This window comes from Carettochelys insculpta, chromosome 3, assembly GCF_033958435.1.
Source record: "Carettochelys insculpta isolate YL-2023 chromosome 3, ASM3395843v1, whole genome shotgun sequence".
Taxonomy (NCBI): domain Eukaryota; kingdom Metazoa; phylum Chordata; order Testudines; family Carettochelyidae; genus Carettochelys; species Carettochelys insculpta.
The window spans coordinates 115,324,889-115,349,688 of NC_134139.1; the positions used below are offsets into that span (position 1 = coordinate 115,324,889).

The following is a 24,800-nucleotide window of genomic DNA, read 5'->3' on the forward strand; positions in this document are numbered from 1 at the left end:
CCTCTGGAAATTTTACTAAGGATGTCTTTTTTGGGCCTGACCCAGCATTGACTGAAACTGATGGCTATTTACTGATGCCAGTGAGGGTTGGAGCAGGCACATGAAGATTTGTGTCTGAAGATTCAGCTCCTCTAGATACCTAACTTTGGTTAGAATCTATGGAGGTTAGGGGCATAAATGTCTTTGAAGATCTGGGTCCAAATGCTTATACAGCTTAAACAACCTCACTGAATATATTAGAGTCTCCTACAGTATTCTACCATATTAGCTGCATTTTTCTCTCATTGACTTGAAGAGTTCCTTTTCAAGTGCAAAGGATACGTATCAGAGAGCAAGAAATCAGGAGGCTCCTCTAAATTAACTGGCAACATATTGTGCCAATTAGGAGACCTGGCCTTCAGTGAAGTCATAAATTCCTCTGCATCACAAACAGAGTTTTGTGGCAGAACAAAGCAAAATAGGCTGCTTTTAACATGATTTCTTGTCCTTGTTTTTCTTCCTGAAGGTTGGTAACTTTTGAATTACAGCAATTACTACAGCTTCTGGTTTGTAGTAATTAGTTTTCTTCCTGTTATAACACATACAATATGTAAAGGTCAAATCAGAAGCTGACAGATTCTTCTCATGTGTTTCTGCAGAATGCACTGTGCTTTTTTTCATCCTTACCGAGTTGATCCTAATTAGACCAAATGTGAGCATCCTGTGACATTTTTAAAGGACTCTTCTAAAGCTCTTTTAGTGAACTTTGTTTAAGTTGCACTTTGTAATACAAAATAAGTAAAGTTACTATTTCTTATTCCCGTATTAAGTTTGGCCTCTTTCGACATGCAGAGAAACTTAAACCGCCCCCCCAAACTGGGGATAGAAATATTGGGGTTTGATATTGAAGTATTAGAGTAGTCACATTGGAACATTGTTTCTGTTGATTAGATTAGAGATGGATCAGAACTGCATGGCTTTGCTGCTTTCTTTATTAAAGATGCAGGGTAGTGTCAGATGGTTGATCATTTGGCTCAAACCTGGTATTGGCAGGGTACCAAAATTTGGTACAATTGCTGCTCCTGAGCAGTGCACATGTAAGGTCATTTAGAGGATTAATGAAGTGTGGTCTTTGGTGCCTTCAGTGTCCTCACTGCATTTAGGTCTTTCTCTTTCTTATCAGGGGCAGGGCCTGGAGGAGTAGGGGGTTTTCCTGTCCCTTCCCTAGGCTGGAGGGCACACCTGGCAGTGGTCCCCTGAGTCCCACTTCATCAGCTGCCACTGCCAAAATCCTTCTGAGTAGTGGTGCTGCCACACAAGTTATCTCCCAGTTGTACATTTTCTTTGGCTGGTGCTGAATTTCATTTTATTGTCTATAGCCCAGTTCTCCAATTTATCAAAATCCCTTTGAATTGTAGCTCGATCCTCTAAAGTATTTGCAATGCTCCCTTCCCCTCTGGCTTTCTGTTATCTGCAAATCTGATCAGTATGCATTCTATCCCTACTTCCAGGGGTATTAAATAAACATGTGGAGTAACACCAGGCCCAGAACAGATCCCTGGGGATCCTCACTTGAGACCTCCCTCCAATCTGACATCATTCCACTAACACTTACTCAGTTGTTGTTTTCTAACCAATTACGTATCCAGGCTGTAGTAGGTCTGTCTAGGCTGAATTTCTCCATCTTGCGTAGCAGAATGTCCTGTGGCACAGTGGCATACGTATTTCTCTAAATTAGTTTCTAAATGGATTTAGTTGAATTGGCACAAGAGCCTTGTGTGGAAGATACTGTAAAACTAATATTGATTGACTGAGGCTGCAAGAGCTCTCTTGAGCAAAGGCAGACTGTCCCATCCTTTGGACAATTTGGGACAACTGCCTCAGGCCCTGTGATCTGAAGTGCCCCACAGGGCCCAGGCAGCCCAAGCGACTAGCCTGGGGCCTGGTGCCGGCAGCAGGGGTCAGATCTACCTGGGTGCAGGCACTCACTGATGGTGTCAGGGAACCGAGCGACCTGACCCCAGCACATTCCACTCCCCCAGCTCTCAGCCTCATCACTCACAGGAGGGGTCTAGGGGACAGGGGAAGGATTTTCCCCTCACCCACTGTCAGTGGGGAGCTGAGTCCCTGGCCAAGCTCCCAACTAATCCTCCAGCCCGGTCACTTGAGGGAGAGGCTTGGGGGAAAGGGCAGAGAGGGGCAGACCAGGGGTGGGAAGAATTTGGGTGGGGCAGAGGCTTTGGGGAAGGAAGCAAAGTGGGGGGTGGGTTTGGGGTGGAGCAACTGTGGGAAGAGGTGGGGTGGGTCAGGGCCTGGGGCAGAGGAGGGGCTGTCCCAGACCCTGCACTCACTTAAGGATGGTCCTGGATGAGGGAACCCACTTGATTAGTTACTAAGGTCTAGTCTATAGCTAAAATTTGGATCAACCTAGTAACACAGCTCAGGGCTTGGAAGGAAAAAAAAAGCCCTGTATGGCATAATTAGATAGAGACAGGTCAAAATCTCTTGGGATCCTGGGTCAGAACAAGTGGTGGTGGTCAGGGAGGGGTTCACATGCTGGACATGTAGCTCTGACGCACCCCTTCTGTGTGCAGCCCCACACCCAACACACCCCTTCTGCCTCTCTCTCTCTCCCCTGTTCATTTCCTTCTTTCCCTGCCCACCCACTCCCGCAAACTGCAGCAACAAGTCTGGATGCGGTCTGTCCCCCGCTGCCACAGCCCCAGGGGCACTACAGGGACTGAATTCTCCTCCAGCCCTGAGACTGCAGCAGGGAGTGAGAGCTTCTTCACTCCGGGGGTTGCAGCTGGGGCCTGGGTGCAGGGACTTCTCTTGTCCTGCCCTGTCCACTTCTGCTGTGGACACAGGTTGTGGAACTGGGGCTTCCCCTGCCCACCCCACAGCTTCTGACAGGGCTCTGGACTTTCATCATCCCATGATCAGTTTCTGCTGGGGCTTCCATTTTTTCCACAGCCCACACCCTCCAATTGGCTGGGATCCCTGGGCACAGAACCTGTGGGTCCATTTGATAATCTACCACTGTGGTTAGGTTGACACTCCCCGCTGCTGTATGGTAGATGAAGCTTGGTTGATGAAATAATTCTTCGTCAGCCTAGCTACCTGCTTCTGAGGAGTTAAATTTGCTACGTCAACTGAAAATCTCCTTCTGCCTCTTGTAGCAAATGTCCCTATGACAGTTGTACAGTGGCAGCATTGCAGTTGTACCAATACAGCACTTGCAGAGTAGACCTCAGATTTGCAGTTTGTGGCATTAGATCCTAAATTGCTCCTGGATGCCCAGGTCATTGAAGAGACCATAAACACTTTTTTCACCTCGGCTTGGTGAGGAAGGTCATGCTGCCTTTGTTACCCTGAAACGAGACTACTGCAGTGCACCAGATGGTTTAATGTCTCTGAGATTTTCATGTAAATAGCCAATAAAAGCCAGTGCGTTAACATACCAAAAGATAGGGTGGTGATGTCAAAAAGTAGTCTGACCATCAGAGAATTTGGCCTAAGAGATGTAGTCCATGCAACTCCACCATTACACAGAGTGAAAGGAGGGCATACAATAAAAGAGGAGGCAGAGGCAGAGGGAAAGACCTAGCATCATGTGTCTCCCTGGCTAAAATCAGTGACAATGAAGGCAATCTGAAGTTGCTCTAAGTAGCTTGAGACTAGCTCTGGAAATTAATATTTCAGGGTTAGGGATAGGAATCATCATGATGGCAGGTGAGTTATAATTCATTGTCTGAGAAAGCAAATCTGAGGTCTTCAGTCATAACATAGCTGAGGCCAAATATATCAATGTGTTTGTATGGTAGCCATCCAGTGAAACAAGTTTCCTACTGTTTCTGTGCTACAATAGTTGCTGGTCTGAAATGAGGCTACACCAGGACTCTCCAGCTCATTAACTCTCAGCATAGCAACTTACTATCAAAACAAAAAGCAGTCAAGTAGCACTTTAAAGACTAGCAAAATGGTTTATTAGGTGAGCTTTCGTGGGACAGACCCACTTCTTCAGACCGTAGCCAGACCAGAACAGACTCAATATTTAAGGCACAGAGAACCAAAAACAGTAAGCAAGGAGGACAAATCAGAAAAAGATAATCAAGGTGAGCAAATCAGAGAGTGGAGGGGTGGGGGGGAAGATCAAGAATTAGATTGAGTCAAGTATGCAGACGAGCCCCTATAGTGACTCAGAAAGTAACAATTTACGTGATTCTGGGCAACCATTTATAGTCACACAACTTTGCAATCAATTGCTTTCCTATTTACTTTGATCCAGCATTCACGCTTGGATGACAGACAGAATTTGTGAGTCAAGGCAATGCTGAAAGCCATCTGGGAACTGCATCTGCATATCAGAAGGCTTACAGGGAACTAGAGAGATCTGCTTATATTATTGTGAACAGCCTGGCACATCTATATTTTATAACACTCTGGTTTTCCTCCCATCAACATCCCCTCCACACATTTGCCCAGGGGGCTGGCCCCCAGCAGATTACTGTTTGAAAGGGATAAACACACCAGCACTGGCTTGTTAAACATTTGACAAGTGTTTGTGATATTTCACAGCTGGCCTGTGAAATGCCTGTAGAAAGACCAAGCATGGGCCTAGTTAGCAGTTCTCCATCTCAGAAAGAAAATACTATTTGATCTGGACTTTTATGCCCATTCATCCTTTTGTATGAGGAGATGGGTGCTTTGTAGTGACCCAAGGTGACAGTTGTGAGCTGCATGTAACCTTGTTATGGATTGAGATTAGTAGGTATGAACACATCTTTCAGTTAACAGAACCTTAAGCATAAGTCCCACCTATGATAACCGGTATGTCTAATTAAATTGAATTTATTCATCTGAGGAAGTGGGTCTTACCCAGGAAAGCTAAGAAATAAATTTGTTATGCTTTAAGGTGCTACAGAACTGCTTGTTATTTGAAAAGGTATGTATGAACTCCCCACCCCTTTGAGATTTTGGTTAAGAATGGTTTTGAGGGGGGTTGGGGAGAGAGACAGGGATTTCACAGAAACTGAACTCAGATGATCACCATACAGTGAAAAAGAGACTGCCTGGAGAAGCAGCTGAAAACAAGGTGGCTGACCCTAGATGGATCGTGGGAAGAGATGTTTTGGGCAGGAGGGTAGACTAAGAGAGCCCTTGGTGTGGTGAGCTAAAGAAACTCTTTCCTGCCAGTTGGTTTATTTTGGGGTCAGAGACACAGGGCTTTGATGTCCTGTTTGTTTACAAAGACTGTACAAAGAAATTTCTACTCCCGAATGGCCAGGGTAGCCCCAGGGGTCTGGGGAGGGACCTGGGGTGACCCCTACCCAGCGCCCCAGGTGCAGAGCATGGGGTAATTCCATGGCTGTAGGTTCTACCCTTCCCCCATTCCACCCCCACTCTGCCAGACAAGCCAGGCTGGCAATTACCTGGGGCATGGTGCAGCAGTGGGCAGGTGTGAGAGGGAGCTTGCTGCACTCTGCCATGGCACCCTCCTGATCTTCTGAGCGCTGCCACCTGGAAGGCGCAGTGCAGCAGAGTAGAGCAGGGGCTGCCCTTCACTCCACCCACATGGTGAATGCAGGGCCGAGAGGAGGCGACCTCTAGCTGATGCTGCTGCCTGTTGTGGCACACTGCCCCAGCCTCCAGCCCATAGGATAGCTGGGGCAGCCACCTCAGGACCTGGGGTGGCTGCTCAAGTTTGTCCAAAGGACTGGATGGCTCTGCCAGTTGGAACACCCCCAGGACCCCAACCTTTGACTAGCCACTCAGGTTGAAAGGGGGCAAAAGGTAAATTCTTGTTCCTCTGCCACACCATCAAGAGGTGTTAGGGGAGCAGTCAGCCCTGCTTTTTCCTTTACACCCATTTCCTCCATTTCTTAGCTGCTGAGTGCCTCATTAGAAATCTCGGGTACCTTCAGGCCTTGGAATTAGCCTCAGTTTAGCAACTGATGTAGCTGCACAGAGCAAACCCCAATGGTAGGAAATTGGACTAGTTCCAAGTAGCGGTATATCCCACTGGTGCAAAGCATTGCCGCTTTTGTCTGCTTTTGGGGTTTGCAGGAGTGCATGCACAAAATGCTGAATCCTACATGCCACTCCCACCACCACTGCTTTGTATTCTCCTTTCTCAACTCTGCAATATACATTGACAAATACTGTTGTATTTCTCTTCTCAAACTGGCTCATCTGCCTTCTTTCACACTATTGCATGCAGTGCTGTTGTAGCCATGTCAGTCCCAGGGTATTGGTGGGACGAGCAAGGGGAGGTAACATCTTTTATTGGACCAACTTCTCTTGGTGTGAGAGACATGCTCTTGAGTTTATGCAGAGTCTACCCTTAGGCCATGTCTACACTATAGCCTCTGCCAGCAAAACTTACGTCAGTCCGAAGTGTGAACGTTCCACCCGCCTGAGGACGTAGATTACACCGACATGAGCATCCTTGTATGCAGTGCAATGTTGGGGGAAGAGCTGCTCCCAACAATGTAGCTTATCACACTTCCAGGGGTGGGTTTTTACACTGATGACCCTGCTGTACTATTGCAGGGCTACATGTATAGGTATGGCCATAACACATGTGCTCTTCCTCTTGCCAGGGCTGCTATTTTCTTGCCTGCCAGCAGGAGGAGGAAAGATGCATTGTTCTCTCCACCTTATAAGGGCCAGGGACAATGTGCTTGTTCCATGTTCTGGTTTGATAAGACTTCATCTTGTAGAATCAACATAGGAAACTTCCTCTGAGCTGCCTATATTGTCACATGATTGGCACGTGGCAGATTCCCTGCCAAAATGTGCCCACCGACATTTGTAACAAAATGAATCACTACTGTTTATGGTAGATGAGAAACAGAAATGTCCAGGCTTGCTGCCATACAGAGAAAACGCTTGTAAACCCTTTTTGTGAGCAGAGTCCTAGCAAGATGCAGTTACTTAAGGCTAAAGACTTGAAGCTAGGTCACAAGTTCCAAACAGGCTTTGTCTTAGATTCATTAGTGGCAGAAGTGCTGCAAAATGAGTGGTTTCCCTGTTCTCAGCATGCCTGCTATTAAAGCCTAAAGTCTGTGTGATGACCACAAGAAGATAAACCCAAGCCAGAAATGTATTCCTTCCTACCCCTTCTTTTTTTCAGGCTGGACAGTAATCCTATGGTATTTTCAGTGGAAATACCAAGAGAAAAGTGTTTACAGAAGTATTTCCATCAATAGTACAGGGACAAGACTGTTGCTTTGGATACTTAACAGCCGAGAAAATAAAAGACATTATCCATGCCAGTCAGTGCATTTGGCACAGGGCTAGATTAATCCAAGAAACTATATTGGAGGGGGCTGGAATTGACGCAAAACAGATTGTTCATCATTATTAGCATTGTGTATGCTGTATTTGACAGCCTGAAGAGGGGGAATGGGTTTGGTACATAAACATAGGTGGTGGAACTAGAGGTGCGGGGAGTGCTCCAACACCCCCTGGGTTGAAGTGGTTTCCATTACACACAGGGTTTGCAGTTTTGGTTCAACAACTCTCAGTACACGACACTATAGAAATTATTCCTGCACTCCTGTCCCTAAAATCTAGATTGCTGTTTGTTTGGACTGTGCTAGGTGAACACGGTTCTTTTGATTGCCTCTCTTGGAGAGTGAAGCTCTCTGAAGCTGGCTGCCGTTTTCTTCTGCTCTGTTCCCTGGCAATTGGACAAGTTTTCTGATGTGCCTGAAACAAATCTGTGCAAGCACATGTGCAGGGCAAAAAGGCTGAAAGTACTTTGTGGCTCCCTCACTGAAACATACTGAGAACCTCAGAGCATCAAACCTTTTTCCAGTTACAGCTGGAGAAATACCAAGAAGCTTAAGCTGTTAGCCCCTGCGTATCACGGGAAGGAAATGATTTGTGGAAATGCTAGAATGAAATATAAATCGATATAAAGTTGTCAGTTAATAAAGGCAAGGTTGACAGTTGGAAAGAGTTCCATCATGTTAAAGAAATTCGAAAACTGTAGATGGTGGGTTTCTTTTTTTCTTTGAAACTTAGGAAACACATGAGTTTAACTCTCTCTTCCCCTCAATTTATTGCTTAGAAATATTGTCATTTTGTCTCCAGTTTAAGGGCCGCGTAAGGCATTTGCAAGGCAGCATATGTGATTTTTAGCAGGTAGCTTATTACTAAAAGACTTACTTAGAAGACGGCCCTGAGTCTATAGGTAGAATAACTATTGTTCTCCCCCTAAATAAAATGAGGGGGGAAAGTACTTCCTGAAAAAGGCTCTATATCTTTTCCACATTGAATCTGTCTTAAAGAACTAACGTAGGATTATTGTGTAGTGGTTAGAGCTGAGGTTCAGACCTGTGCATGTCTTTTTGCAAGGAAAGTCAGAATCATATCTTGTGGAGAGCCTGCGCTGAGCTTTGGTTGCATATAACCTTTTTTTGTCATTCTACAAGGTTCATCTGATAGTGAAGTCCTGGGAAAAGTTTTGTTGTCATAATGTAAGCAGTAATCCAAGGGACAGAGAAAGTGAGGCTTTTCATTTGTGGGGTATGGGTAGCTCAGTGGTTTGAGCCCCAGCATTATGCACATGTGCCCAGCATTATGTGTTCAGCCCTCGAGGAGGCCATTTAGGGACCTAGGGCAAATAGACTCCATGATCCCTGACATTTTTTTTAAATCTATTTGCCCTAGGTCCCTAAATGGCCTACCCTAATTATCCTAGAGATGTAGAAGTCCCCATATAGCTGCTGCTAGCCTGATAGGAGATTTCTTCCATCGACCTAGCAACTGCCTCCTGAGGGGGTTGATTTACTACAGTGAGGGAAACCCTTCTTCCCCTTCATTCACTGTAGCAACTGTCTAGACTATGGTGGTTTAGCTACAGCGATGACACTGTAAAGATTTTAATGTGAATATACCCCAGAAAGCAAAAGGCCAGGGGTGGGAGAGAGAAAAGACCATCCTATATATAATTTTCTTATTTGCCTGATTAAAGAAGGACACTTATCCTCCATAACACTCTGTTACCACCTTCTTGGTAATCTTCAGATTAACATCTTATTCTTTTTTACATTGAAGCTACTTTTTACAAGATCCTTTTCTCTTATTTTTTTTGCCCCTTCCACTTTCCCCACAAAGCTTTCATGATGACCTCTTCTCATGGTAGGAGATGATGTTTTGAAGCATCCAGGAGAAATCAAACAGAAACTCTCCCTCTTGAAAAGGTAAGCAGTTTGGCAAATCTAATTTTCATTTAATTTACATCAGTTTTACAGCAGAAAGACTCCATTGATACTGAAGCAGAATTATCCCTGATGTACACCATAGTAAATGCATAGAGAAGAAAAACTTTCTCCCTGCCAAACGATATATTAACTCTATAAAAGGCATCATGATGACATGACACTTGTACTCCATAAAGAGGGTGGAGGGCCCTTCATGGCTTGTCCCAATACCTGTACAGGTTTGAGAGTTAAATCGTCCCTGTGACAGTACTACGAATTGCCACATAACCACTGACTCTCAGTTCTATGGCATTCTTGCCAGGATTTTAACACAAATCTTGTTAAGATAATGACAATAAATAAGTGTATGAATATAATACTTCTTGGGTGTGTCTACACTAGCTGGCTACTTCAAAGTAGCTGGAACAACATCGAAATAGCACATGTTGCGTCTACATGCGCTGTGCTCTATTTCGACGTTGAAATTGACGTTAGGCGGTGAGATGTCGAAATCACTATTCCTATCCAAAGATGGGAGTAGCGCCTTACTTCGATGTTCAACATCAAAGTAGGGCAAGTGTAGACAATCTGCATCCTGCTACATTGAAATAGCAGGGTCCTCCATGTCAGCCATCAGCTGAAGGGTTGAGAGACGCTCTGTCCAGCCCCTGAAGAGCTCTGTGGCTGCCATGTGCAGCAGCCCTTAGCCCAGGGCTTCCCACTCCTGCTGCAGCTGGGGATCCATGCTGTGTGCATGGGGTCTGCAACTTGTCAGCTCTGTGGACCTCATGCTGTGCAGGCCAAGGGTGTCTGGGAGGGGCCCTTTAAAGGAGCGGCTTGCTGTTGCCCCAGAAAGGCTAGTCCAGCCTGTGACCCCGTCTGCAGGCTTTGCTGGCCCCTTATTTCGATGGGGAGCATTTGTGTGCATGTGGATGCTCTGCATTTCCTTCCAGGGCAGCTCCTTTCGATGTTCTCCATCGCTACTTTGACATTGAACGTCGATGGCACCAACCCCGGAGGATGTGTAGACGATACACATCGAAGTAGCCTATTTCGATGTTCTTACTTCGAAATAGGCTACTTCGACGTAGTGTGCTAGTGTAGACGTAGCCCTTAAGTATTATAGATACAAAAAGACCGGGTTCACTTCATGCATAATTGAAATGTAACTGCCTCTGGGGTGGAACATTAATGGTTTAACCGAGCAGAGCAACATAACGAAAAGCAATGGGCTTAAACTGCAGTAAGAAAGGTTTAGGTTGGGCTTTAGGAAAAACTTCCTAACTGTCAGAGTGGTTAAACACTAGAATAAATTGTCTAAGGTGGTTGTAGAATATCCATCACTGGAGATATTTAAGAACAGATTAGATACATATCTAACAGGGATGATATAGATGGTATTTTGTCCTGCTCTGAGGGCAGGGAACTGGACTTGACTTCTTGAGGTCCCTTCCAGTTCTAGTATCCTATGATAACTGCTTGAAATGAATAAGGCTATAGTCTTTTATATCAACTGAAAATCTGGCCATTTAAAAAAAAAAAAAGGTATTTCTAGCATCTGAGTGGAAAAACTATAATATTTTCAGATCTCCCAAAGGCACTTCCTTTTTTCTCACCATAACTTTTTGATCTCATTTTATTATGCTCTCTCTGGCTACGTCTACACGTGCAGCCAACATCGAAATAGCTTATTTCGATGTTGCGACATCGAAATAGTCTATTTCGATGAATAACATCTACACGTCCTCCAGGGCCGGCAACGTTGATGTTCAACTTCTACGTTGCTCAGCCCAACATCGAAATAGGCGCAGCGAGGGAACGTCTACACGTCAAAGTAGCACACATCGAAATAGGGATGCCAGGCACAGCTGCAGACAGGGTCACAGGGTGGACTCAACAGCAAGCCGCTCCCTTAAAGGGCCCCTCCCAGACACAGTTGCACTAAACAACACAAGATCCACAGAGCTGACAACTGGTTGCAGACCCTGTGCCTGCAGCATAGATCCCCAGCTGCCGCAGAAGCAGCCAGAAGCCCTGGGCTAAGGGCTGCTGCCCACGGTGACCATAGAGCCCCGCAGGGGCTGGAGAGAGAGCATCTCTCAACCCCCCAGATGATGGCTGCCATGGAGGACCCAGCAATTTCGACGTTGCGGGACGCGGATCGTCTACACGGTCCCTACTTCGACGTTGAACGTCGAAGTAGGGCGCTATTCCTATCTCCTCATGAGGTTAACGACTTCGACGTCTCGCCGCCTAACGTCGAAGTTAACTTCGAAATAGTGCCCGACGCGTGTAGACGCGACGGGCGCTATTTCAAAGTTGGTGCCGCTACTTCGAAGTAGCGTGCACGTGTAGACGCAGCTTCTGTGTGTATCTCTGTGTGTGCACCCTGAGGATATTCAAGGTGCTCTAGTCAAAGTTTAGTACAAAAATTTTGAGCACAAATTCTTGCAATCAATCTTTTAAAATACAACTTCAGTTTTCATTTGGTGGTTCTCAGTAATGCACCTATGTCAAAACAAAGAACGTAACGTTTTTTTTTTCTGTGACTGCCCAAATTGAAAGTCATAATTTGTTTTCAATGATTTTATATTGGCAAAATAAGCAGCTTCTGACCTCATATTTTAAAGGTTAAGTTTCACCTCCAAGGTAATGAAAACAAGCCAAGTTGTAAAATCTTCAGAAACCGAGTCTGACAAGGCTGACAAATCCTTTGCATGACTGGAGGTTATGACACATTTCAATGAAGCATTATTGATTAGGATATGATACACTTAAGAGACTGCTCTGCTGTTTTCAATTAACACACCAGTCCCACAGGCATGTCAGACACAGTGTTTTATTAGTGGCTGGTCATCTTCTCTGCAGGAGCCACGTGAACAGCCTGTGGTCTACATGCCTCCCTTCTGAACCTCCAGCCAGACCATTGCTATGTGCCTATTCAGAGCTGAAGCAGCAGTGGTTTGCAGCTGTGTTTCCAAATCCCTGGTGATTATGCTGCCCCCATGCAGGGAAGAGGCTGGATTGTCTAGGCTCGGGCTCCAGGGCAAACCCCCACTTTGTAGACACACTGTTCTTCATGGATAAAGTCTAACACATGGATACAGTCTAACACTAACTTAAGAACAGAGTGTATCTTTCTCATGTGACACACAGTTTGAACTCCACTTGTAGCACTGAACAGCAGTCCCAGCGTGTGAGTGGATATCCACACTGATGTAAAACAAAATGTGGATGCTAGATACAGAAAGCATACCGTGGCAGGTGACAGCTTAAACTGACAGTGATTTAACATGCATTTGAGCCATTCATTTCACACAGTTGTTTTCAACCCTGGAGATCCCAAAGCACCTCACACACAGGTCCTGTTGTTCCCCTCGCATAATCATTTACCCTCTGCAAAGTGAGACAAAGTGCCTGACCAGAGCATCACACCCACCTTGCACAGGCGCAAATGACTTCACACAGTGTAAAGCTTTTACAGAATCTGGTCCTTACTTTCTGCTCCTTAGGGCAGGATGTGAGGAATTACACAGCCGCCTAAAGCTGCAGGGAGGATATGAGGGCACACTGCTGGGTTCATTTTTCTGACAATTACTCTTTGGAATGCAGTCATGGTGCTGGCCCTCTTTTTCATTTGACCAGTGATTTTTTTTTTTCTGTGAGCAGCCCTACTATTCACAAACAGTAAAGGGACCAGCTCTACAGGCTGTGATAGCTGTTGATCCAGGATGTCATAGTGAGAAAGTAGTAGTGATTGTTATGTTGCTGTGTTTCCTTACCCCTCTCTCTTAGCTGGGAGTGAGGGGGTTGATGTGCTGGTAGATGTGCTGGCTGACTAGAAAGGTGATTTGGTCTGTTTCCAAAAGCACTATACAGTAAACCCTCAAAATGTGCAATTCAGAGTTGCACTTAACTGGCATTAAAGCAAGTTAAGTGCAACTTAAAATCCTGCACCCCCTGCTCCCGGCACAAACCCCGTGGCCCCGGTTCAACCCCACCCCTCGTCCTGCTCAGATCCCACATGTGGCTTCAGCTCACCGCCCACCCCCATGCCTGACTCTGGCTCTGGCTCACCACCCCTCTGTGTGGCTGAGGCTCAACCCCTGCCCAGTTCAAATCCCTCACTAGCTCACCACCCGCTCGCAGCTGCAGCTCAACCACACTCCCACATGTGTCCTTGGTTCAACCCCCCCACCAGCCCTGGTTCAAACCCCTGTGCACAGCTCTGGCTCAACCCCCCATCCCACCCAGCTTCAAACCCCCATGCCCAGCCCCAGTTCCGTCCTCTGGCCCCGGTTCAAACCCCCTGCGGCCTGGCTCACCACTCCTGCACGTAGCTCTGACTGCCCCCTGCCCCACATGGCTCCAGCTTAACTCCACCCCCTGCAGTCCTAACCCACTCCAGGCTTAATCCCCCTGCCCCTCTCCCATGGCCCCAGCCCACTGTCAGGCTTAACCCTCCCCAACTGCCCCCCCCCAGGGCTTACCTTGCAAAAGGAGCCCCAGGTGCTCATGCTGCTCCCCGGCTGCAGAACGTGTGTTCCACTGGAGAAAAAGCCACCCCCCCGATTTAGGGGAAATTCCATTTATGTGTCAGAGGGGTAGCCATGTTAGTCTGGATCTGTAACAGCAACAAAGGGTCCTGTGGCACCTTATAGACCAACAGAAAATTTTTGAGCATGAGCTTTCGTGAGCAGAGACTCACTTCATCAGATGTCCATTTATGTGGGAGCACATGGGAATGGGACCCTCACATAAATTGAGGGTCTACCGTATAATCTCAGCTGTACAGATTGTGTGACAAATCAAATATGGGTTGAATAGAGTGCTGCCTCCTTTTGGTTATTTTAGACAAATACATTCAGAAATTGCAATGTTATTTTCCTGCTGCTTCAGAATGATTCAGAGGTTTCAGTGAACAGCAGCTAATCTGGATGAAACCTTTTAAGCAGTTGGAAGTCTAATTGTGGCTTGCATGTTATACATACACATCTCAGCAGAAAGGCTAGGATAGAATCATCTGTATAGCAAGGCACTGCATTATTTTGATTAAGGTTCTTTTTTTTTCTTTAAACAAACATATATGAAGTATGGGAGTGAAGTTTGAACAGTTTGTATAGATCCACTTTAAAGAAAGTGAAGAGCATGAGCAGCAAGTTTTAAGACAAAGAAATATTTCTTAACACAATGCACATGTCAACCTGTAGAACTCCTTACTGGAGGATATTGTAAAGACAAAGACTGTACCATGATTCCCATGAGAACTAGATGAATTCACAATGATCGGTCTAATGGCTATTAGCCAGAAGGGGCCAGAGTGGTGCTCCCTATCTTCTGACAAACAGAAGGCAGAATGGGCATTGGGATGGATTATTTGATATTACCTGTTCTGTTCAATCTTCTGCGACACTTGGCCTTGGCCACTGTCAGAAGACTAGATACGGGACTTTTGGTTTGACCCACTATGGCTGTTCTTATTTTCATAGGTAACTGTACACTTACATATGCATAAAATAAGGGCAGCTGGATTATATCATGTCACCAGGAAAATGATCTGACATTTCATATCAGAGCCATGAGAAGTGGGTTTATAATTAGACCCAGTTATTCAGATAAATTATTTTCAAATCGTGTTGTCATGATAAATCTATATTGCTGTCTTGACCCACAACTGGAGCCAAAGGCAATGAGTGCAGATGCATTGCATACCAACAGGAGTGCCCCCCATCTCCTCTCTACCCTTCCTTTCCACAAGGCTTTGTGGAGCTGAAGTTTGAAGTTCTTCAACTTCCCCAGAAACCCTTGCAACAGCAGGTATGATCAGGTCTCCAGCTCTCCCTGTGTCCTGCCTCAGAGGTCAGGGGAACTAGATCCATGGGATCATAGTGAGAGCCTGTAAAAGCAAATCCTCTGCTTCCTCAGCCAGCAGTCTGCCAGGTTCACCCTCCCACAACTCTGTCATGGGAGCCAAAGACACTTGTTCCAGGGATGCCAGTCCATGGGCGGATTGACCCCCTCTGGGCAGTGCCAGTCAATGATTTTTTGGGGTTGGACCTCGAGGCATTAGCTTCTCTAGAGTTTTCCAGCAATCCACAGATGTTCAACATTTCTACTACCTCAGCCCTCATAAAGTCACAGCACTGTACCAGCAACTGGTTCATCAGGCCTTCCATGGGCTGTGCTATTGTGTAAGACAGAGTCGTATCCGTGATATGAGCCTTCCTGCAGATCCAAAACTGAGGTTAGGGGCTTGCAATGGAATCCTCCCATGGTGCAGTCTGGGTCTGTTCTGCACCCTTAACTCTCTCCAGCCTGGTCTGTCTCCCTCAATGCCTTGCTAGTGACCAGCAGCAACACTCCCTGCCCATCCCACCAAACTAGTGTTATCACTCAGCACAATAGCATTTGGAGCCCAACACCCAATTAGATTGCATGAATGCTCCTAGAGCCACCCATCAATCTCTCAGAGAAAATGCACCAGTCAGATCCTCCCGCTCCACTCCCCAGCTCTCACTCCCACCCCTCAGGAATAAACCATCTAATTTATTAATCAGTTCATTTCTTACTCAATGGAAAGTGGACATATGCCAGCTTTGTAAAACCTGAGCAGATTAGCCACACACTCCTCACTCACTCAATGGTATGGATAAACTGTAAAAAAAGTTTATTGACCACAAAGATTAAATTTAAGTGGCTGTAGGTAGAGGACAAAAAGTTAGTTACCAAAAGAAAAGAAAATAGAAACCCACAATCTAAACTCACAACCCTATTAGACAGGGCTACAGCTAGACCAGACAGTTTTTCTCACACTGCTGGATATTGCAGTCCATAAGGCATAGATTTCACCCTTGAAATCTGGGCCAGTCGCCTCTGTTGGATTTGTTGGAATGTTCTTGTTGCTTGCAGCATGGTGGGGCAGAAGAAAGGCCAAGCACGGGCCCCTGTGTTTGTTCTTCATATCCTCAGTCCCCTTGGGAAACACACATCCAGGCCTGTTTGGGGGCCCTTCTGAATTTACAGGCAAAGTTGAACAATTCTCCCAGTTTGGCCTCATGTGCGTGAGTTGTTGCATTGTACCTCTCTTGCTGGACTATAGCTGTTCATAGCTGCTTGACACCCTTCCTAGGCATTGGCTATTCTCCTTGCTCTCATCTCTGTGGATCTAATATCTGTCTGATTTCCCACCTTACAGCATGTTTTAATGATAGCCATACCACGCAATCTCATCACTGCGTATGCACTGATCCTGTACATATACAGATAGAGAACCGACTTTCAACTGATCAAAACTCGGTCCTGGACCCTGCATATATTCTTGCTTGCTCCTGTCATGAGTGCAGGGGACTGGACTTGATAACTCCCTGAGCACCTTCCAATTCTACAGTTCTATGATAACCTTTCCCCTGATACCTTACAAGGCATACTTTATATGTGATGAGTTTCTGGGCAAGGTGTGCGTGGTGGGGTATGGGAGCTGACTCCATGCTCCAGGAAAGGGTAGAATCTCAGACTGAAGAGTCAGGACTGGGCACACTCAGCCCTTAGCTCTGCCTGGACCACATCATGCAACGTCCCACCCTCAGCCAGCCCTTAGCACTGCCTGGAGCTCATCACGTGGTGGTGGCAGCGGCAGAGAGGCCCAGGCTCTTTTGAATTGCTTGGCCCTGGGCAACTGCCCTCTTTGCCCCCTCCTGTCAGGGACACTTTCCCCAGAGACATATTATTGTTTTGTAAGCAGCAATTAAATTAGTTTTACATTTATCTATGAGTTTCTGATACTGGCCACTGTCACAGGATACTTAACAAGATGGGCTATTGGTTTCATCTGGTACGCCAAATTAGTTCAATCACTACAAAGTTTAGTTTACTCCATCGACAGTTAGGATTCATCAGTGGTGGAGTTAAATAATATCTCTGAACATTAGCTACAAACTCAGGGGTATTCCTGAGTATAAACAAAGCCTGCTTCGTTGTTAACAAAGTCCACACCCTCCCCCTCCCCTGCCCATCAGAAATTAATAGTGTCAATTTTCCTTTCATTACTATAAGATACTGGGATGTCACATAGATCCAGCTCATACCAATCCAGATTATGCCAATTGTCTGGGTCTTAGAAGAGGTGAACAGGTTCCCAGTTTCTTAGTTTATTGTAGAAACTAGGACACAAGTGCCTAGTGTTGTTAATTTATCCCTGGATCCACCAACAGATGAGTCTCCATTCATTAACAGATGCCACCTTCACAGATGGTACACAAAGCACATATGTTTCATGATTCACTTCAAGCCAATACACCTGAGTCTTCACTTCTAAATTAACATAAGAAAGATAAAAAATATTATCCCAAAAGTATCATCTCTCAGTTTCTCCACTATACTATTGATTGCAGCCCTTTCCTCCTTTCCTTTTCAGTGTTTGTCGCATTTGTATTTTGTTCTACCTGAGACTCTGATTTCTCCAAGCTAGTACTTTGTCTCTGTGGCTATAGTTACAGTAGCAAGTTTTGTCAACAAAACTTATGGAGTGTGCACACGCAAAATGCATTTTGTCGACAGTAGATCAACAAAACACAGCACTTTTGCTGGCAGTGTTCTGCCCCAAAGTTTTGAGGCATAATGCTGCTGCTGAGTGACTTGAGTACTGGCCTGCTAAACTGAGGGTCATGAATCCAATCCTTGAGGAGGCCACTTAGGGGTCTGGGGCAAATTAAAAAAAAATAGTGAGGGATGGTGCTTAGTCCTGGACTGGACTTGATGCCCCCCACAAGGTCCCTTCCAGCTCTATGAGATGTGTGTACCTCCTTTCTGCAAACAGAAAAACTGTGTGGCCACCCTGTAGGGGCCTTCTCTCGGCAGACTGGGGAGCCCTGGCTGCTGTGGTCCTGGGTACCTGTCTTGTCAAGAGAGCAGCTGGGCAGTCCAGATTCTTTGTTGATAGAGCTGGGCGATCTCCTGATTGGCTTTTGTGTGCAGCCACACTCTGTCAACAGAAGTTTTTTTGGGACAACTCTCCTGACAGTGAATTCTGTTGACAGAGTGCTGTAGTGTAACTATAGTCTGTCTGCACAATGCTTGTTGGGTCCACCCAACATCTGAAAAAAAAATCTGTTGATTAGGAAATAGGGTCTTCTAATAGCGAGATGAAACAGTATACATCACATGAGGTATATTTGGAAACACTCTGGGGCATTCTCTTAAGGTATTAGACTTCTCATGTGGTTTTTCTTGTACAGTTTCACTGCGGCTGTAGGAGTGATGAGCATGATGTTAAATGAAAACATCCAGACTTTGTTGTCCAGTCCCAGCAAACCACAAGATCAGTTGCCAACTGTAAACCATATGTTAATACGTTCAATATATCTGTAAGAAAAGGCTTTCCCTTACCCCAAGATGGTTACCCCCAGAATGCATAGGAAGTAGCTGTACATAAGAGGTGTATTTACTATAATCATAACCTGCCAAAATACGATCAACATCACTGATGTATCCCTTATAGACTGAACAAAGAAGATGTTCCAGCTCCCTTAAAGCTTTCTGTTCCTTCAGTGGAACTGACTGTGAATCCTGTGTGGAAACCTCTAGGGAACAATTTCCTGAGTAGGCAGGGGAATAAAGCTACATTTGAATCAAAACTTTAATGCAGGTGGTATCATGTGGGAGAGAGGGTATTCATTGTAGCAGTACTTATCTTTATGGCCATCCATCGATCAATGCAATGACAGGATATAAAAGTGGCAGTGTGATTTCACAGTTCTAATCTAATTTATTAACAGTTGTTGTTTTTTTTTCCTGGTTGAGCCCTCAGAATAGTAAGAGAGTGAGAAATGCACATTAGTACTCCACGCTGATTTATGACTCATCGATTTCAAAATGTGCAATCTTTTACTGAAGAATTGTTTTCTATGCCCTATTATCTTTTCCATAACAGTACAGTGTTATCAAGAGCTGATATAGCATCTATCTATAAATGGAGCTGTGTCCTTGAAAAAATAATATAGATGTGGTTGATTTCACTAGAAAGATTGATTCAGGCCCAGTCTTCTATAATTCTCAGTTTGAATTTACACTTATTTAGAACAATATACACCTACATGTAGGCTAACTGACCATACGTAGAGGAAGAAAATGAGCTCATTTATTTGGTGCTTGGAATGAAGGCTAGAGACCTGCTGAACTGATGTGTTTTATGAAAACTCCATGAGCTGTATCAAGGAAAACAATGAGTAGTGATAGGCGAAGTAAAATGTCTGACTGAAAACTGATGATGTTGGAATAACTGAGACATCTCACACATGAGTATAAAGGTGTTTTCTTTTTTCTTTTTTTTTTTTTTTAATCTGAAAAGCTTCAATCTCACACACAGCCCATCAGCCATCTTTTCAGAGTCAAGCAAAAGAGCTGGGACATTTGACCTTCTCTTGGCCCTGCAACATTTGCTGAAGATAAATTAAATATCCTCACAGCTTAAACAAATAACATGGTGAAACAAATGAAGATAACCAGGACTTTTCTGAAGCAGCAATTAACAGCACTATGACAGAATAATAACAAGGCAAAATGCATCCGTATATTTGGGGAGTGGGAAAAGGAGAGAGCATGGTTCCCTGAAATACTCCTGGAGCAGCTTTGTTTCTATGTAAAGGAATCTGAAAAATGCAGCTAGACATCTATGTGTTAACCAACTATGACATTGAGTATTCTACTATTACTGTTGACAATTTTTTATCAATACATTTTAACTCATTGCTGGGGACATAATGAGAAAGTTATGACACAAAATGAGTCACACCTAGCAAGGGACATCAAAGGTGGTAAAGAGAGAGTTTTAAAATCTATTAGGCTTAGGATATAGAAGAAAGTGAGTGCAGGCACTCTCAAGCCCGCCAACGGAGGAAGGGGGGAAATGGGGGCAGTGCCCCAGGGACTGGTATTTCAAAGGGGCCCAGAGCTCTGGACTCTGGCAGTGGTGGCAGCCAGAGCTTTGGGCCCCTTTGAAGTGCTGTGGCAGTGCAGCTCCACTGTTCTGCCTGGCTTTGGCAGGGGCCACACTTCAGGCTGGACAGCTCTCAGGTCTGACTGCCCTGAGCTCTGCCCCTTCCTCCCTTAGCCCCCAGAGCCAGGACCACCTCCCACCTTGTCCAGGGACTGTGGCGGCTGTTGGCTCTGCTGGTTACTCTATTTCAGGTGGGTCTACACTAGAGCAGAATGTTGAAGTAGTGGCACGACTTCAAAATAGCGTGCACCACATCAACACACGCCGCACGCGACTTTGCAATTGAAATCAACATTAGGCACAGAGACATTGAAATCGCTGTCCCTATGCGAAGATGGGAATAGCGCCCTACTTTGATGTCTAGCATTGAAGTAGGACATGTGTAGATGATCCGCTTCCCACTACTTCAAAAATAGCAGGGTCTGCCATGGTGGCAATCAGCTGTGATGCAGAGACATGCCGTCCAGCCCCTGCAGGGCTCTATGATCTCTGCACCCAGCATCTCTCAAAGCTGCACGGACCCGGAAACCCTGTGGCAGGAAGCTGAGACCATGCAGGCAGCAGCTGTGCCATATGGTGCTCCTACATGGCCCACAGGCAGACCATGGCAGCCAGCCAGGCACCTGAGTGCCTCCAGGACTCCCCCTCTGGCCTATCCCAGGGCTCCCAGGCCTCCAGCCAGCAGCGGAGGAGGCAAGGCCCCTCCTGGACTGATGCTGAACTCCATGACCTGCTGGGGCTCTGGGGTGAGGAGGATGTGCTCCACATAATGGGGACCAAGTGGCAGAATGTGGATGCATTCACCCAGCTGGCTGAGGGCCTGACTGTCCTGGGTCACCCTGCCCACACTCCTGACCGTGTCAGAAGTCAGGTCAAGAAGCTACAGCAGGATTATGCCTGGGTGTGGGACTCAGCTAGCCAGTCAGGGGGTACACCCCTGCTGCTTACCCTTATGACTGGGAGCTCAAGGCGATCCTGAGCCCCCAGGACACCTCCTCCACCATGGCCATCCTCAACACCATGGCAGAGGAGCCCCAACAAGACATGGAGCCAGAATTGGAACCAGAGGCCAGACCCGTACCTCCCAGGGCCAGAGCTGGGACCATCCACATGACCATTTGGGTGGTCCAGCGAGGAGGGGTAGCTGGTGCTGGACCTCCCCTCCTGCCGTTCCAACGAGGCATCCTCCTGATGGGCCTCCCAGACCATGGCAGTGGACTGTCAGGTACGTACCCCACAAGGCACACACCCCCGGGCCATGGGGTGGGGGCACCATATGTGACCAGGTCCCCCCACACCCCTAGCAGACCCCAGCTCACAAAGGTCTGGACAGACCATGGCCTCAGGACAGTGGCACAGCTACCAGTGCCCATCAGCACTCGCAGACAGCACTGCACCCAGCCCCCAGGAGGAGGTGTGGGGGGACGGACCACATGCAGAGGCTGCCCACAGGGACACCACACACATGGACAGGGGACGGGAACCTGCTGCCCACAGGGAGATGCGGGAGGCATGGGCCATGGGGCAGGACTTGGTACTCATGGCCTCCTTCTCTCTTTCCCTCCTGTTTCTGCAGTCAAGCCATCTGAGGGCCAGGACAGCATGGTGCCATCCATTGTACGGGACAGCACCCCCAGATCCCTGGACTGCAACCACCTGGGGGAGCCATCAGTGTTGGGATGGTCCTGCCCCTGCAGGGGCCAGCCATGGACCACCATGGACCCAGAGATGGCCACCGCCCACTGGCACCAAGAGGACATCATGAAGTGATGGTTATGGTTTGAGGAACAGGAGGCCTGGCAGGACTTTATGGCCACCTTTAACCAGGTGCCCGCCTCCTTTGAGGATTTGGTGGCCCAGCAGCCACCCTCTCAGCTGCTCTCCCCTTCTGCCCCCTAGGGCAGGAGCTCTCTGGGGCTAACTGCCAAGCCGAGGACCCACCCCAGCATGCCTTCCCATCCTCCCAGCTCCCAGCCAGCCTTGCCAGGAACCCTGGACAAGGAAGGGGACAGATACCCAGACCTGGTGGGGGTTGTGCCTATCCACCCCCACCCCGGAGTGATGAGCCAATGGCTGGTCTGTCCAGAGCCCCCCCCCCCCATGTATATAGTTCTGATTTGTTGTGCAGAAATAGTAGTCGAAAGTTAACAATAATTCAACGTTTTATTTTTCCCACACCGCTGTGTGATGTGTGCTTGTTGGCGGGGCAGTGTGCAGGTAGTGGGGGTGGTGTGCGGGTGGTGAGGACAGTGTGCAGGAGGCCCTCCAGGGATGACCACAGATGTGTTTATTGGGTCCCCTGATAAAAATATGCCCTCAGTGCCTCCCAGACCTGGACCCCCTCCTGGTGGGCCTGGCAGCTAGAGGCGACGGCTGGCTGGGGGTATCCCATTCAGGCCTTGACTCCCTACCCCTGTACAAAGGTCTCCCCCTTGCTTACCACCAGGTTGTGAAGCATGCAGCAGGTGCCCACAACCTGGGGGTTGTTCAGGAGGCCCACATGCAGGTGGGTGAGGAGGCAGTGCCACCAGCTCTTGAGGTACCTGAAGGCCCGCTTAACCACCTACCGAGTGTGGTTCAGCCAGGTATTGTAGCGCTCTCGACTGGTGTTTAGGTGGCCCATATAGGGGCACATGAGCCAGGGCTGGAGTGGGTATGCCACATCTGCCAGAAGACAGAGGGGCATGGAGGTGTCACCCAGTGGGATCTCCCTCTGGGAGATGTAGGTCCCCATCTCCAGCTGGTGGGACAGGCCTGAGTTCCAGAAAACGCGAGCATCATAGGAGCAGCCAGGCCAGCCCACATACATGTCCTGGAACTGGCCTTGGCTGGCCACTGTGGCCTGCAGGACCACAGAGTAGTAGCCTTTCCTGTTTATAAAGTGCCCACCACTGTGTTCCAGGGCATGGATAGGGATGTGGGTCCTATTGAGGGCCCTGAAGCAATTCAGAAACTCCACGGTGGTGAAGCCTGCTATGGCCATGTCCAGGTCCCCAAATTAGATGACCCTCGGGAGCAGCAGGGTACTTACAGGGAGGGGCACACACCTGCTCCATACGGTGGGGGTGACGCAACGGCTAGTTGCCTGCACACAGGACCAGTGGTCCCAGGCCGCACACAGGCCACCCCCCATGTGGGATGCAGCACCCCGTGGTGGTGCACCAGCGATGCCCAGCACCCGCTCTGAATGGACAGCACCACAAGCCACACAGGGGTGGTGGCCAGTCAGTGCCGGACAGTGCCTGGGGCCCGCACACCAAAGGCCGGGAAGGGCCACCTGCAGGACAGACCCTTGGATGCACCCCCAGGCTGGGAGGCCCAGCCCTTGGGGGGCGGGTTGGTGCCCCCTGGGGGATCAGTGTCCTTTGGGGGGCAGGGGCCCGAAGGGGTGGGCTTGGGTGGGTGGGCCACAGCCTGGTCCCCTCTGTCCCGGGCACATTACTGACATGCTCTCCTCCTCTCCCCACAGCCACACCGTCCGTGGGCCGGGAGAACCCTGTGACGTCCCTCGTCCCCGAGAGCCTGTCCACAGCCCTCGGAGGTGTCCGGATGCCACCCCAGGCAGTGTGCCATCGGGGCCATGGCTGGAGGGCCCCCCACTGGGCGGAAGAGGACCCAGCCAGTCAGCGCCAGGCCGAGGTGGCTGAGCAACACCTGCGGCTTGCCCAGGCTGACAAGGAGTGGAGGAGGGCAGCCTGGGATAGGCTGCTGTCTACCTTGGAGGGCATTGGCCACGCTGTCTGGGACCATACAGCCACTGTTGCCTGCCTCCTGGCCCACCCGGCAGCTCCCCCTGCTGGTCCCCCCCCCCCCGCCCCCACTGAGCCTGCCCCCTCCACCCCCACTAAGCCCGTACCCTCTGTCCCCACTGAGCCCACCCCCTCCTCCCCCACCAGGCCCACTTGCTGGCAATACCTGCCAGTGCTACTCGCACCCTCTCCTCCCCACCGGGGACCCCACACCCGGGGAGGCAGGGGCTCCAGAGGCCAACAGGGCTCATGGCCCACCATCCCTGCCCTGGAATGAGTGCCTCTCCCCGCTCCAAGTTAGGTTCCCCCCATACATAGTTACCAAGAAAAATCATTAGATAAATGTTTCTTTATTGTTCACCACTCTGTGTTGTATTCCTCAAGGGGACAGTGGGTGGTGGATGTGTGGGTGCAGTGCTGGTGGGGGTGGGGGTGTCGGGGAAGGTGGATGGTGGATGCGTGTGTGATGTGGGTGTGCGTGCAGGTCAGAGGTGGCCATTGGCAAAGGCCTGCTTGAGGGCCTCCCAGATGCAGTGGCCATCCTGGTGGGTCTGGTGTATGGGGGCAGTGCCCGGCTGGTTATAGACAGTGCCAGCCGGAGGGCCCCCTCCCGGGGATATAGGCATCCCCCTTTTCTTCCACAAAGTTGTGGAGGACGCAACAGTCGCCCACCACCTGGGGCAGGTTGAGGACCCTGACCTCCAGCCGTGTGAGGAGGCACCTCCACCGTCCCTTTAGGTGCCTGAAGGCCTGATGCACCACGTTGCAGGAGTGGTTGAGGCACTCATTGAGTGCCTCCCAGATGGGGTCAAGGTGTCCTGTGTAGGGTCTCATGAGCCACGGCTGCAGGGGGTACGCTGCATCTGC

General features: G+C 48.2%; 1 long non-coding RNA gene across 1 annotated transcript in view; it reads left to right on the forward strand.

Moving 5' to 3' along the window:
• The window catches only part of LOC142010443 (uncharacterized), a 68,344-nt gene extending 44,434 nt beyond the window's left edge, over window positions 1-23,910 (forward strand). The window contains exons 2-3 of the long non-coding RNA XR_012644800.1: window positions 9,106-9,191; window positions 23,654-23,910. This is a non-coding gene — a long non-coding RNA (uncharacterized LOC142010443). The remainder of the gene's footprint in view (window positions 1-9,105; window positions 9,192-23,653) is intronic.
• Window positions 23,911-24,800: the final 890 nt, after the last annotated feature.